Source organism: Salmo salar, chromosome 21, assembly GCF_965601325.2.
Source record: "Salmo salar chromosome 21, fSalSal1, whole genome shotgun sequence".
In the NCBI taxonomy this organism is placed as follows: domain Eukaryota; kingdom Metazoa; phylum Chordata; class Actinopteri; order Salmoniformes; family Salmonidae; genus Salmo; species Salmo salar.
Window position 1 is genome coordinate 8,189,443 of NC_138311.1, and position 14,872 is coordinate 8,204,314.

General features: G+C 43.9%; 1 protein-coding gene across 1 annotated transcript in view; it reads right to left on the reverse strand.

Moving 5' to 3' along the window:
• Positions 1-14,872, reverse strand: part of LOC106581679 (uncharacterized) — an 81,477-nt gene that overhangs the window by 4,332 nt on the left and 62,273 nt on the right. The gene's annotated exons all lie outside the window — the stretch shown is intronic.

Sequence of the window (14,872 nt, forward strand, 5' to 3'; positions counted from 1 at the left end):
GCAGGTTTACAAACAAATTTGTTATATTAGCTATGCTGACAAGGACGTTACTTTAGCTAATATGGTGACAACGATGTAGGCTGTGTGTAGCGGTTTGGCTTGGAAAGGTTTTTTCGCCTGGTCACATACAGCTGATATGTTGTGCATTGTAGTCAACAAGCGAGGGGGAAGAGGTGAGAGGAGGAGAGTGCATAGATGCAAGAAGGAATATAACGGGGCTGCTATGAAACTATTTACGCGTGATCAGTGGTGTATTCATTACGCCGATTCTGTTGAAAAAAGTTTCTTAAATGGAAGCAAACGGAACATAACGGGGATAAACATACATGAATTTGTCCAATAGAAACAGGCAAGAGTGTGCAAGACGATATAGAATGTCATTGTCTGTCACCTCAGTTTTGTCTTTCAACCTATGTTGTAAACTTTCATTCATAGGCTAGGTTGTAGCAACCTCATTTTTATTTTTTTATTTTTTTGATGGGTATAGGGAAAATTAGAGTAGCCTGAACTTATCTCTGTTACATTGAACTGGGTGAATTGAATATGAATCAGAGTCATCCAATATACTGTAATAGAAATAAGGCCATCCTCATAAAAAATGTGTCCTCCCTCATCTTAAACGGCACTGATTGCCACTGCATTTAGATTATGGTAATTCATTTTAACAGAATATAAAATTCCTGTAATAAAGCAGGGAAAACAGAATTCTAAACGGCACACCTGATGAGAGCTGTTCCATATGTGACACATGAAAATCTCTGTTAGAAACGTATAAAAAGGGGGAAATCTAAGGATGCAACAACGAGGACGGGTTGCTAATATGACTAGGATTGTGCCTTTGGCTTCCGGACAATGAAAGAAAGTATGAACCAATAGAACAGGAGAGAAATGACATAGCGGTGGGTCCAATAGGCTAGGGAACTAAATTGAAATAAATTAGCCAAAATTATATAATTACTCCTGTCTGTAAAGAAATACAGAAATTCATTCAAAATACTTCCCCAGAAAGCATGGCTTAGCCATTAAGGAATCAAGGATAATTAGCTTATTTAAGAAAATACAGTGCCTTCAGAAAGTATTCACACCCCTTGACTTTTTACACATTTTGTTGTGTCTGAAATTAAAATGTATTACTACATTTAGATTGTTTTGTCACTGGCCTACACACAACACCCCATAATGACAATGTGGAATTATGTTTTTCATATTTTTGACAAATTAATAAAAACTGAAAAGCTGAAAGGTCTAGAGTTAATGAGCATTCAACCCTTTTGTTATGGTAAGTCTAAATAAGTTCAGGAGTAAAACTGGTTAACAAGTCACATAAGTTGCATGGACTCACTCTGTGAAATAAACGCCCTACACTGTGATTGATAGTGTGTTTGTCTTTCATTATGATTCAACCATGCTGTTATGGCAAAATAAATATTTGCTCATAATGACTTTCCTATACAGATTAAATCGCTTACCTGCTGATTGGTGAAGTAATTTAATGTCGAGGTAAATGTAAAAAAAAAAATGTATTTCAGAGGTTTAAAAAGTAACAGAATGATCTAAACCATGACTTTAATTTGGTTTCGAACCGGTTCAGAAGTTTATTTTGCTGGTTGGAAGAGTGGAACGGAAGGAAAAAAATGATGTTTCTGTTCAGAACGAAACAAAACAATTGGAAAATCATTTCGGTTCCAACCCCTGGTAAAAATGTTAAAAGCAGACATTGAATATCCCTTTTAGCATGGTGAAGTTATAAATTACACTTTGGATGGTGTATCAATACACCCAGTCACCACAAAGATACAGGCGTCCTTCCTAACTCAGTTGCCAGAGAGGAAGGAAACCGCTCAGGGATTTCACCATGAGACCGATGGTGACTTTAAAACAGTTACAGAGTTTAATGGCTGTGATGGGAGAAAACTGAGGATCGATCAACGATATTGTAATTACTCCACAATACTAACCTAATTGCCAGAGTGAAAAGAAGGAAGCCTGTACAGAATAAAAATATTCCAAAACATGTCTCCTGTTTGCAACAAGGCACTAAAGAAATACTGGAAAAAATGTGGCAAAGCAATTAACTATTTGTCCTGAATAAAAAGTGTTATGTTTGAGTACCACTCTCCATTACTGAGTACCACTCTTCATATTTTCAAGAATAGTGCTGGCTGCATCAAATTACAGATATGCTTGTACTCGTTAAGGACAGGGGAGTTTTTCAGAATTAAAAAAAATACAGAATGGAGCTAAGCACAGGCAAAATCCTAGAGGAAAACTTGGTTCAGTCTGCTTTCCACCAGACACTGGGAGATGATTTCACCTTTCAGCAAGACAATAATCTAAAACACAAGGCCAAATCTACACTGGAGTTGCTTACAAAAAAGGCAGTGAATGTCGAGTTAAAGTTTTGACGTAAATATACTTGAAAATCTATGGCAAGACCTGAAAATAGTTCTCCAGCAATGATCAACAACCAATTTAAACAGAGATTTAAGATATTTTGGCATTGCCCTCGCATTAGTTGAATATTTAACTTTGATTATTTTATTTCAGATTTATATGGTGACAACTATACCAGGTGACAATGATTTTGAGAAACTAAAAATGTTATTATTCCATGAAAATGTGCATATCAAAATCATAACTGGCATGCAGATTGGTAGAAATGGTAGGATAAATTGTAAGCTTTCCCAAACTGGAAACACATGCGCTGCTTATGAAGTATGTATAAAATAATTGCCTCCACTATTCCATAGTTGGATTTTGCCTATAGGCTACTTTGAATCAAGGGAAAGCATGCCTCATAATATGAAGTAAAACATGCAGGTTTCAAACAATTAAGTATGTTTTCAAAATGCATACTGACTCCAGCTCACATGTTGACACGCGGATAGCCTGTTGCCTGCACTTAAATTGTGAATGGTAGGCGCACTTCAATTACCAGTTGAGAAAAACATATATAGTAGCTCTTTTTAAATCATGCACCAAAACTGTTAACACATGATTGCATTTACAAATTGTTGCGCAATGAATGGGCTTATAAATGCACATGTTTTACTCCAGCAGCAACCAGCTCAGGAGCTGCAGGATAAATCCCACTGTGCAGGTGTGATAGTTGTGTTGGATAAATTAGAAGACAACAAAATGTTGCAAATTAACCTATTGACCGATAAGCATGATGGTCAAATGTATTTTCATCGACTGGTATTTCCATCAATTATTTTGAAATTAGATTTTATTTCCCCTGGTCATTTTGGCCGGCAACAGTTTTATTTATCGGCCAAAAGCCGGCAATTGCCGGCTAACGGGAAACCCTGCTCCTGACATACCGAAGTACGAAATACCTTACTCACTCCCAGGAATGGCTAATTCTTGAAATTCCATTGGTCTCTACCGATTTAGGTAAAACGTCCTTTAGTTTTTACGTGGCACATACATGGAATACATTTCAGTATACTCTAAAATTGGATGCACTAGTGCCTTTTGGTAATTTCAGGACATTATCAAATGACCCGTTTACAGAGGAATGTATGTGTTTTTTTATAATAGTATTTCTCCCGCTCCCGCCTTTGATTGTAATATTTGTGTCACTAATTCCCTTTAATGTACTTTGTATTTTTATGCTGCATTCTGTAAATCAGGGCAACACTTGCAAAAGAGACATTGGTCTCAATGGGACTACCATTTAAATAAAGGTTTAATTATAGACACGACAATAGATAAAATTTACAAATGAACTTGATCGGACCCCATCTCTCATCATGACCCCGTCTCTCGTCATGAGCCGTCTGGATGTTACTGAGAAACACATACTGGATTTTTGAACAGGGTTGTTAGCAATTGAGTTAAGAGTATTTTTGCGCCAACCTCAAATTCTAGACGTCGGATTAAAACGAGACTATAGCGTCCATAAAGTGACCATTGTGCTTAAAAAATGGCGGATTGACTAAATTTATAGGTGCAACAGTTTTTATAAAATGTATAATTTATCACTCTCACGTCCACATTTCCATCTGCTAAGAAATAAAGATGCTTTCTGACAATGCTAACATATTTTTTAGCTGAAGCTCAGAGTTCTATAACATTGGGTTGGTTACTCGGCAACAATACAGCTGCTAGCACCATGCTGCCAGTCATAAGATGTGTATGCAAACAAACCTAGGCTAATGTATATCAAGCTAGTTATATGGTGGTATTCAAGCTGAGGTTAATCAATAAATACAAACAGATATTTTGATTAGCTAGGTAGCTAACGTTAGATAGCTTGTACAAAGTCCAGCAGCTAGCCTAGTCAGTCATCTGCAAACTAGATAGCTAACGAACAGGCAAATAAAGGTAGCAAGCCAAATAATATGATTTCGTTTTGATTAGCTAGGTAGCTAGGTAACATAACATTATACCATTACATTTACATTACATTTAAGTCATTTAGCAGACGCTCTTATCCAGAGCGACTTACAAAATGGTGCATTCACCTTATGATATCCAGTGGAACAACCACTTTACAATAGTGCATCTAAATCTTTTAAGGGTGGGGGGGGGGGTTAGAAGGATTACTTTATCCTATCCTAGGTATTCCTTAAAGAGGTGGGGTTTCAGGTGTCTCCGGAAGGTGGTGATTGACTCCGCTGTCCTGGCGTCGTGAGAGAGCTTGTTCCACCATTGGGGTGCCAGAGCAGCGAACAGTTTTGACTGGGCTGAGCGGGAACTGTGCTTCCTCAGAGGTAGGGGGGCCAGCAGGCCAGTGGTGGATGAACGCAGTGCCCTTGTTTGGGTGTAGGGCCTGATCAGAGCCTGAAGGTATGGAGGTGCCGTTCCCTTCACAGCTCCGTAGGCAATCACCATGGTCTTGTAGCGGATGCGAGCTTCAACTGGAAGCCAGTGGAGAGAGCGGAGGAGCGGGGTGACGTGAGAGAACTTGGGAAGGTTGAACACCAGACGGGCTGCGGCGTTCTGGCTGAGTTGTAGGGGTTTAATGGCACAGGCAGGGAGCCCAGCCAACAGCGAGTTGCAGTAATCCAGACGGGAGATGACAAGTGCCTGGATTAGGACCTGCGCCGCTTCCTGTGTGAGGCAGGGTCGTACTCTGCAAATGTTGTAGAGCATGAACCTACAGGATCGGGTCATACCACTCAGATAAGAACTAACATTGGCTAGGTAGCTAACCAAAATGCGAGGAAAGCTAGCTAGCTAGCTTTATTTTGCCAAGTAAGGTTTTTCACATAAGGCTGAAGTCATCATGTGTAAACTGCTGATCTAGACACTTGCATGTAATCGAAGCGTAAACAAATATGCACAAATAAACCAGCGAACGTCCTTGGCTGCAATGATAGCCAATTAACTAGCTAAGTAAAAAAAATGATAAAAATACACCTTATGGAACAGTGGCTACTTTGAAGAGACACACACACACACACACGCGTACAGACACGCATACGCACACAATTGCTAGCACACGCTGTCTACACACACATACATTGTAATATTGTTGAATGGTGTTATTATACATTTTGTATTGTAGATATGTCGTGGTGTAATAATGTTATATGATGTACTGTTTTATGTGTGATGTATGTGTAATTGGTCTGGGTGTAGCTGGTGCAGGGGAGTCAGGCGCAGGACAGCAGAGATGAGTAATACACGTAATTTTACTCAAGATATACAAAATACAAGACGATAAACCTAGCCCACAATAGGAACCGTAAATACAACAAACAATCACTCACAAACAAACATGGGGGAACAGAGGGTTAAATAATGAACAAGTAATTGGGGGAGTGAAACCAGGTGTGTAAGACAAGGACAAAACCAATGGAAAATGAAAAGTGGATCGGCGATGGCTATAAGGCAGGTGACGTCGACTGCCGAACGCCGCCCGAACAAGGAAAGGGACCGACTTCGGTGGAAGTCATGACAGTAACCCCCCCTAATGCGCGGCTCCAGCACCGACCTCGGGGACGACCCGGAGGACGAGGTGCAGGGCGATCCGGATGGAGACGGTGGAACTCCTGCAGCAACGAAGGGTCCAAGATGTCCTCCACCGGCACCCAGTGTCTCTCCTCCGGACCGTACCCCTCCCACTCCACGAGGTACTGAAGGCCCCTCGCCCGACGCCTCGAGTCCAGGATGGCTCGAACAGCATACGCTGGGGCCCACTCGATGTCCAGAATGGGCGGAGGAACTTCCCGCACCTCAGACTCCTGGGGTGGACCAGCCACCACCGGCCTGAGGAGAGGCACATGGAACGAGGGATTAATACGGTAATCTGGGGGTAGCTGTACCCTGTAGCATACCTCGTTCAGTCCCGTCAGGACTTTGAATGGCCCCACAAACTGCGAGCCCAGTTTCCGGCAGGGCAGGCGGAGTGGCAGGTTTCGGGTCGAGAGCCAGACCCGGTCCCCCGGTGCGAACACCGGGGCCTCACTGCGGTGGCGGTCGGCACTCGCCTTCTGCCGCCTCACGGCCCATTGCAGGTGCACATGAGCAGCGTCTCAGGTCATCTCCGAGCACTTAAACCATTCGTCCACCGCAGGAGCCTCGATCTGGCTCTGATGCCAAGGTGCCAGAACCGGCTGATACCCCAGTACGCACTGGAAGGGGGAGAGGTTAGTGGAGGAGTGGCGGAGTGAGTTTTGGGCCATCTCTGCCCATGGGATGAACCCCGACCACTCCCCCGGCCGGTCCTGGCAATATGACCGCAGAAACCTACCCACATCCTGGTTTACTCTCTCCACCTGCCCGTTACTCTCGAGGTGAAAACCTGATGTGAGGCTGACCCGAGACCCCCAGAACGCCCTCCATACCCTGGACGTGATCTGGGCACCCCGATCAGAGACTATGTCCTCAGGCACCCTGTAGTGCCGGAAGACATGAGTGAACAGGGCCTCCGCAGACTGTACGGCCATAGGGAGACCGGGCAAAGGGAGGAGAAGGCAGGACTTAGAAAACTGATCTACAATGACCAGGATCGTGGTGTTGCCCTGTGAGGGAGGAAGATCCGTCAGGAAGTCCACCGACAGGTGCGACCACGGCCATTGTGGAACGGGTAGGGGTTGTAACTTCCCTCTGGGCAGGTGCCTGGGAGCCTTGCACTGGGCACACACCGAGCAGGAGGAAACATAAACCCTCACGTCCTTGAACAAGGTGGACCACCAGTACTTCCCACTAAGACAGTGCACTGTCCGACCGATGCCAGGATGACCAGAGGAGGGTAACATGTGGGCCCAATAGATTAACCGGTCACAGAAAGCAGACGGAACGTAGAGATGCCCAGCTGGACACTGGAGAGGAGTGGACTCTGTTCGTAATGCCCGCTCGATGTCCGCATCCAGCTCCCACACTACCGGTGCCACCAGGCAAGAGGCCGGGAGTATGGGAGTGTGATCTATGGACCGCTCCTCTGTGTCATACATCAGGGACAGTGCATCTGCCTTAGCGTTCTGGGAACCTGGTCGGTATGACAGGGTGAACACAAAATGGGAAAAGAACATGGCCCACCCTGCCTGGCGAGGGCTCAGTCTCCTCACCGCCCGGATGTACTCCAGATTGCGGTGGTCAGTCCAGATGAGAAAAGGGTGTCTCACCCCCTCAAGCCAATGTCTCTATGCCTTCAGAGCCTTGACAACAGCTAACAGCTCCCGGTACCCCACATCATAGTTTTGCTCCGCCGGGCTGAGTTTCTTCAAAAAGAAGGCATAGGGGCGGAGCTTCGGTGGTGTACCTGAGCGCTGAGAGAGCACGGCTCCTATCCCAGCCTCGGATGCGTCCACCTCCACTATGAACTCCAAAGAGGCATCCGGATGAGCCAGCATGGGAGCCGAGGTAAACAGAGCCTTCAGGTGACCAAAAGCCCTGTCCGTCTCAGCCGACCACTGCAGTCGCACCAGTCCCCCCTTCAGCAGTGAGGTAATGGGAGCCGCTACCTGACCAAAGCCCCAGATAAACCTCTGGTAGTAGTTGGCTAACCCTAGGAACCGCTGCACTTCCTTTACCGCGGTGGGAGTCGGCCAATTACGCACGGCTGAAATGCGGTCACTCTCCATCTCCACCAATGACGTGGAAATGCGGTACCCAAGGAAGGAGACGGACTGTTGGAAGAACAGACATTTCTCAGCCTTGACGTACAGGTCATGCTTCAACAGTCAACCAAGCACCCTGCGCAGGGTGCACCAGGGACACATGCTCGGCGCGTGTAGTGGAGTATATCAGAATGTTGTCGATATACACCACTACACCCTGCCCGTGCAGGTCCCGGAAAATCTCCTCAACAAAGGCCTGGAAGACTGATGGAGCATTCATCAACCCGTACGGCATGAAGAGGTACTCATAGTGCCCTGAGGTGGTAGTAAATGTCGTCTTCCACTCGTCCCCCTCCCGGATACGCACCAGGTTGTAAGCGCTCCTGAGATCCAATTTTGTGAAGAAGCGCTAGTCTGCATTGACTCGATTGCACTGGCGATGAGAGGCAGCGGGTAGCTGTACCTCACAGTGACCTGATTGATACCCTGATAGTCAATACACGGGCGCAGACCTCCATCCTTCTTCTTCACAAAAAAGAAACTCAAGGAGGCATGTGAAGTGGAGGGCTGAATGTATCCCTGCCCAGGGACTCGGAGACATATGTTTCCATAGCCAAGATACACGTGGCTCTTGGGAAGTGCTGCATCTACCAGGAGATTTATCGCACAATCCCCCGCAAGAGCCAAATTGTCATATTCTGAGGGGATGCACACGGTGGAGACCTGGTCTGGACTTTCCACCGTAGTCGCACCGATGGAAACCCCCACACACCTCCCTGAGCACTCTCGTGACCACCCCTTGAGAGCCCTCTGTTGCTAAGACATAGTGGAGTCATGCCAGGGTAGGCCCAGCACCACGGAAAACGCAGGAGAATCAATAAGGAAGAGACTGATTCTCTCCTTGTGACCCTCCTGCGTAACCATGTCTAGTGGAGCGGTGGCCTCCCTAATCAGCCCTGACCCTAATGGTCGATTATCTAGGGCGTGCACAGGGAAGGGCATATCCACAGGAACAAGGGGGATCCCTAAACTATGGGCAAATGAACGGTCAATAAAATTCCCAGCTGCGCCTGAATCTACAAGCGCCTTATGCTGGGAATGCGGGGAAAACTCAGGAAATGTAATAAACACATACATGTGAGCAACAGGGGGCTCTTGGTGAGCCTGGTGCCGTCTCACCTGGGGTGACACGATAGTGCCCTGCCTGCTGCCTCGACTCCCAGAGGAACCCACCCAGCACCGACCAGCAGTGTGCCCTCTGCGGCCACAGATGGTGCAGGGAATGGCCCCTCCTCCGGTCGCCCTAAGCGCAGCACCTCCCAGCTCCATGACCATCAGAGCGGAGGTGCTGGGGGAAGGAACAGACAGGCCCCGATCCGGACGTCCGCGGGTGGCCAGCAGGTTGTCCAGCCGGATGGACAGGTCCACCAGCTGTTCCAACGTGAGGGTGGTGTCTCGGCAGGCCAACTCCCGACGGACGTCCTCGCACAGACTGCACCAGTAGTCATCAATCAGGGCCCTGTCGTTCCATCCCGCGCTGGCTGCCAGGGTCCGGAAGTCCAAAGCGAAATCCTGCATGCTCCTCTACCGCCCCAGTGAGGGCGTCTGCTCCTGCTGACTCCATTCGGTGGTGAGTGATTCTGTAATTGGTCTGTGTGTAGCTGGTGCAGAGGAGTCAGGCGCAGGACAGCAGAGATGAGTAATACACGTAATTTTACTCAAGATATACAAAATACAAGACGATAAACCTAGCCCACAATAGGGACCATAAATACAACAAACAATAACTCAAACAAAAACGTGGGGGAGCAGAGGGTTAAATAATGAACAATTAATTGGGGGGAGTGAAAACAGGTGTGTAAGACAAGGACAAAACAAATGGAAAATTAAAAGTGGATCGTGATGGCTATAAGGCCGGTGACGTCGACCGCCGAATGCCGCCCGAACAAGGAGAGGGACCGACTTCGGTGGAAGTCGTGACAGTATGTGCCTTAATGTGTTTGGACCCCAGGACGAGTAGCTGTTGCCTTGGCAGCAGCTAATGGGGATCCTAATAAATACAAATACATGGTGCACCAGGGTAAAAACAACAACATTCAGAATTACTGCTTGCTGGACAATCCATGTGCCAGCCTGATCTCATAGACTAGACCTAACCTTAACTCTAACTTATAGTTTGGCTAATATTAGGCACCTAGCTAACATTAACATTAGCCTCCAAGCTAACGTTAGCAACAACAAATTGGAATTCATAACATATCATACATATTGGAAATTCATAACATATTGTATGAATTTAAATTCATAACATAATATGAATTGCATTTCGTAACATATCATACAAATTGTAATTTCTAACAGATCATGTGAAATGGATGATGGACATCCACAAATTAATACATACCATATGAAACATAACATATCATACTAAATGGAGTGTCTCAGATTTACTTAGAAAATAATACAAAATGCTATGAGATCAGGTTACAGCAGCATACAGTCAAAAGAAAATTAAATGCTAACTTGGTTACCTACTTGATTAAATGAGTCTGTTATCAACAAATAAACTGTTTTAGACTTTTTATATTTTAACAAAGCAAGATAAATCAACATTACTGGGTGAATGAAGATGTTTTTGGGGGGGACGAACGCTTACAGACATATAAATGGTCTGTTGAAGTCAAGGTGTTAAGAACAGGATTCAGTTCAATGGTTAGAGTTCCCACCTGTGGATCAGAACATTGTAGGTTCACTTCTTGGAGGATAAATTTTGACCATTCTTTCGTTAAATAGTTTTGACAGCCCCCTCCCGACACACGCACATTTATTTAGTTGTATTAGGTGGCTCTTAAAAAGAGCCTTTGGGTTCGTGGAGAGGCAAGCAAGTGGCACTGAGTGTTATGGTGTGTACTACTGCATGCATCTTGCTAGAAGGAAGGATAGACCAGGGCCTGTATCCACAAAACCTCTCAGAAAAGGTCCTAGGAACCCTGTTAAAATCAGTTTTAAGACAACAACAAAAAACTCTCAGCTCAGAGTAGGTTTTAGGATGATGTTAAGACACTGCTCAGACAAACTTTGAGCCAGGAGTAAAATTAACTGATAAAAGTTTCTCAGCTGGTAATCACGACAGTTTGAGGTACCTCAAAGGAAAGATAGTGATGACGCTCATTGACCGGTTGCAAATGACGGGGAATAACCAATCACGATGAGGCTTTGCCAGCTGTGAAATGTATAGCATGCTGCAGACAACCACGGTGAATTTGACTGTACAGTACATCAAATGTTGCAATGGTAAAACGTTTTAAATAATTTTCGCCTGACACGATCACTTGGCCAATTCTTTATTCTTGCTTAATATGTTGTCACACATAATCTTTTTTTTTTACACTGATTCCGATAGCTTCAATAATGTCATAGGCATTTTGCACTGAATCATACATTACAATGGTTTAAAAGTGGGATTTTGATAATATTACCTTTATGTCCACACCCTCGTCACTCCCGTTAAACAACTAAATCACTTTTGCACAGTAGGCATCAAGTTACTTGCCGATAATGTTGCATAAACATTTGAAAGGTCTATCATTTTTACCGAACACAATTAAATGCTTATACGCATGAACAATTAAGCCATCTTTTTTTAACAACGTTATATTCTGTTTGAAATAACATGAATTAGGCTGTTTGAGAAGGTTTGAATCCTAAGCCACCTACCTACACATAGTTTGAAGTACAATACCAGATTAGCTGCTGTAGTAGACCAACTCTATGTGCTGGAAAACCTTGGTAGAGCATGGGTGGAATAGGCATTGTGGTGCTCATTTTAATTTCCTTTATTTTTCGGCTTCAGACCAATGCCTATTCTCACTTAAAGAGTAGTTTTTTGTTTTTAATAATAATTATTATTATTATTTGGTCGCCCTCTGCTCCTTTCTCATGCGTTGAGAAACTGATACAATCCGTATTCCCTAGCATTGCTACATTCTCTGAAAATTCTAGATAGCCAGATTATTATACACTTTGTTAAATAACCAGGTAAGGAGGAAACATTACCCTAGTGAAATTGAAAATAGGTGAACTATCCCTTGAAGCCCCAATTCAATCAGTTGAAGTTTCCCTTTCAATGGCAAAGACTTTAAACGCATTTAAAGAGAAACTGACATAATTTTAGCACCATTAAATCAAATTAAAAAGTGTACATATACAACTTTTTTTTAAACATTTTGTGTCAAGCAAACGCATTGCTAATTGTCACATTTTCATACATTCATAGAATGTTTGGAAATTACGTCTAGTCGGACGTGAAAATTCTATACTGATATGAGTGGGAATTGGCAGTGTATTTTGGCAATCAATAGACACTGGAGTAAATATAAATTAATATAAAATTGTCAGTCTTGCCCAAGCTTGGACTTGACACACAAACCGGTGTGCCATAACCAATCAGAGCTACAGTAGGTCTAAAATACAGGCCTGTGTCATTCACTTTAAAGTTGCACTGCACTGGAGTGTGTTTACAGGCACAGCGTGACTTTATTCAGATCATTGTTTAGAAAGCAGTTGTTATTCTAAGAACCTGAATCGTCTTTTGCAAATATATAAATACAACAGGAGTCTTACTTTTGGGTACATTACAGTCCTGTTGATCAAACAACCAACAAGTAGGCTCTCCCTCCCTCAGTTGCCAAAATGCACTACATCAACATATTTTTGGGGGGAGAAGTCTGCCCCTCACCCACTTGTCCAGGACGATAACCTAACATATTCCCAGCAGACAGCTGGACAGTACAAGCACAGATGATAGTCTTTGGTACAAGGCTTCGTGTCATTTTCGGTTCTAGCTAGCTAAATTACTTAGCTAGATGTATCAAGCCATCTTTGGTACGTATGGCAATGGACTATTTGCATATAGCCTTACTGTAGCTCTGATTGGTTATGGCGCAATGGTCTCTGTGTCGAGTCCGGGCCTAGATGTATCAAGCAGAGTTGGGACCAAGTCATTATTATTCGAGTCACAAGCAAATCTCAAATCACAAGGTTCAAGTCCGAAGTCCAGTCCCAAGTGAAACGTCTCGAGTCAAGTCCAAGTCATGCATTCTAAGAGCAGGTCAAGTAAAAAAAAATATATATATATTTAAACAGTACATGCAATCATTTAATTGTGAAGTGTTCTAGGTCAGGTGAACAAAATGACTTGAGTTTCTGTATGTTCCTAGAATTACACCATGAGTCGTTAATCATAAAACACACCCCTCCGCCCTTCTGCTTCCCGGAGAGATATTTATTTATGTTCAAAACAACTGGGAACTCGGATATCTCCGACTTCAGTGTGTTCGAGACAACTCTGGAAAAAAACGAGATCCGACTGGCAAAAATTTGTTTGATCGCAATACAACTCGAAATTCCAAATCGGAAACAGGTATCTTTCTAGAGCCCCGGCTCTAGAACTGGGAACTCGGAGAACTGGGAACTCGGGAATCTCCAAGTTGTTTTGAACATAGCATTAGACTCAGCAGAGGGAGCAGCAGAGGGAACGTTCTCTCCTTCCTTACCTCCAATGACACTGACCAGAGAGAGGGGACAGTGTCACGTCCTGACCAGTAAAAGGGGTTATTTGTTATTGTAGTTTGGTCAGGGCGTGGCAGGGGGTGTTTGGTTTGTGTGTTTCAGGGTTTTTGGTTTATGTTCTAGGTTATCTATTTCTATGTGTTTATCTAGCTTGTCTATTTCTATGTTAGTTTTGTCAATGACCTCCAATTAGAGGCAGCTGGTTGTGGTTATCTCTGATTGGAGGCCATATTTAGTGGTGTGTGTTTTCATTTGTGTTTGTGGGTGGTTGTACCTAGTATAGTCTGTGCACCTTACTGGACTGTTTTCGTCATTTGTTTTGTTTAAGTGTTTTTTTCTTTAATAAATATAGAAGATGAGCACTTTACCTGCTGCATTTTGGTCCACTCCTTACGACGCCCGTGACAGACAGTCTTCCACCTGATGGGGAAACTCGAGTCGCATCGCATCTGCTTCATGCACAAATTCATGTTGATCCTATGACCAGAGAAAGTGAAATATTCCTCGATATTAAAGATAACGAGCTGCTAATAATATTAATAAAAACACAGGGCTATCGATACACTTGGCTACTCATTCATTGCAGCACCAGTGGAAGTAGGGAGAAACACATTTTATGTTTTGTGATAGTGTTGAATAAATACAGCTCCTTGCTGTATTCTTTGACATTCTCTCTCTCTGGTCAAAGTTTTTAAAGGACTGAATCTCACATAAACTAGTATAAAACTTTGCTGTGGCCGGGGTTGTAGAAACTGTAGACAGGGTGAATTGAGCTATCAGATTGGCCAGCACAGTAGGAACACCAATTTAGCCACAGAGTTCATCCTTTCAGACAAATGAAATGGTTCAAAACGGGAACACTTCGCGCAGAGCTTCTGTATCAAATGCACCTACCGCCAACAGCACAATACTGTCACACCCTGATCTGTTTCACCTGTCCTTGTGCTTGTCTCCACCCCCTCCAGGTGTCACCCATCTTCCAAAATAAAATGGTATTTGTCACATACATATGGTTAGCAGATGTTAATGTGAGTGTAGCGAGATGCTTGTGCTTCTAGGTCCGACAGTGCAGTAATATCTAGCAAGTAATCTAACAATTCTAGATGCATACATGGATACGGTGACTGAGTTTATAAGGAAGTGTATAGGAGATGTAGTACCCACTGTGACTATTAAAACCTAACTTAATCAGAAACCGTGGATAGAGGGTAGAATTCGCGCAAAACTGATTGCGAGAACCACCACATTTAACCGTGGCAAGGTGACTGGGAATATGGCAGAATATAAAC